We start from the raw sequence: 1860 nt of genomic DNA, 5'->3' as shown, positions 1-1860 counted from the left end.
GGGGGAGAGTAAGAGAGAGGGGGGTGAAGAGAGAGAGGAGCAGAGAATGGGAGAGGGGGAGTGGAGAGAGAGAGGGAAAGAAAGGGAGAGAGGGGGTGGAGAGAGAAAGGGGGAGAGAAAGAAAGAGGGGGTGGAGAGAGAGAGAGGGAGAGAAAGGGAGAGAGGGGGTGGAGAGAGAGAGGGTGGTTAGAGAGGAGGAGAGAAATGGAGAGTGGGGGTGGAGAGAGAGAGGGGGAGAGAAATGGAGAGGGGGTGGAGAGAGAGAGGGAGAGAAAGGGAGAGAGGGGGTGGAGAGAGAGGGGGTGGAGAGAAAGGGAGAGGGGGGTGGAGAGAGAAAGGGAGAGAAAGGGAGAGAGGGGGTGGAGAGAGAGGGGGTGGAGAGAAAGGGAGAGGGGGTGGAGAGAGAGAGGGGTGGAGAGCGAGACGGGGAGAGGAAGGGAGAGAGGGGGTGGAGAGAGAGGGGGGTGGAAAGAGAGACGAGAAGAGGAAGGGAGAGAGGGGGTGGAGAGAGAGAGGGGTGGAGAGAGAGACGGGGAGAGGAAGGGAGAGAGGGGGTGGAGAGAGGTTGAAGGATCAAAGTCGTGTGAGCAAATGAGTAGCAGAAAGGAGAGAGAGAGAAAATCAGAGAAATGCTGAGCAGAAGCGATGCAAAACATTAGACAGTGAGACAGAGAGAGATAGAGACAGTAAATGTCAGTAAGACCAAAATAATGGTGTTCCGAAAAAGGTCCAGTCGCCAGGACAACAAATAAAAATTCCATCTAGAAACCGTTGCCATAGAGCCCACAAAAAACTACACATACCTCGGCCTAAACATCACCGCCACAGGTAACTTCCACAAAGCTGTGAACGATCTGAGAGACAAGGCAAGAAGGGCATTCTATGCCATCAAAAGGAACATCAAATTCAACATACTTAAATACTTGAATCAGTCATAGAGCCCCTTGCCCTTTATGGTTGTGAGGTCTGGGGTCTGCTCACAAACCAAGAATTCACAAAATGGGACAAACACCAAATTGAGACTCTGCATGCAGATTTCTGCAAAAATATCCTCTGTGTACAACGTAGAACACCAAATAATGCATGCAGAGCAGAATTAGGACGATTCCCACTAATTATCAAAATCCAGAAAAGGGCCGTTAAATTCTATTACCACCTAAAAGGAAGAGATTCCCAAACCTTCCGTAACAAAGCCATCACCTACAGAGAGATGAACCTGAGTCCCCTAAGCAAGCTGGTCCTGGGGCTTTGTTCACAAACACAAACAGACCCCACAGAGCCCCAGGACAGCAACACAATGAAACCCAACCAAATCATGAGAAAACGAAAAGATAATTCCATGACACATTGGAAAGAATTAACAAAAAAACAGAGCAAACTAGAATGCTATTTGGCCCTAAACAGAGAATACACAGTGGCAGAATACCTGACCACTGTGACTGACCCAAACTTAAGGAAAGCTTTGACTATGTACAGACCCAGTGAGCATAGCCTTGCTATTGAGAAAGGCCGCCGTAGGCAGACATGTGTCTCAAGAGAAGACAGGCTATGTGCTCACTGCCCACAAAATGAGGTGGAAACTGAGCTGCACTTCCTAACCTCCTTTCAAATGTATGACCATATTAGAGACACATATTTCCCTCAGATTACACAGACCCACAAATAATTTGAAAACAAGCCCGATATTGATAAACTCCCTTATCTACTGGGTGAAATACCACAGTGTGCCACCACCGCAGCAAGATTTGTGACCTGTTGCCACAAGAAAAGGTCAACCAGTGAAGAACAAACACCATTGTAAATACAACCCAATATTTTCCCTTTTGTACATAAAATCAAAATAAAATAAAATGTATTTAT

This window comes from Oncorhynchus mykiss, chromosome 32 (genome assembly GCF_013265735.2).
Source record: "Oncorhynchus mykiss isolate Arlee chromosome 32, USDA_OmykA_1.1, whole genome shotgun sequence".
Classification (NCBI taxonomy): Eukaryota; Metazoa; Chordata; class Actinopteri; order Salmoniformes; family Salmonidae; genus Oncorhynchus; species Oncorhynchus mykiss.
The sequence above is the reverse complement of the archived record's forward strand: the minus strand, read 5'-3'. Positions refer to the sequence as shown.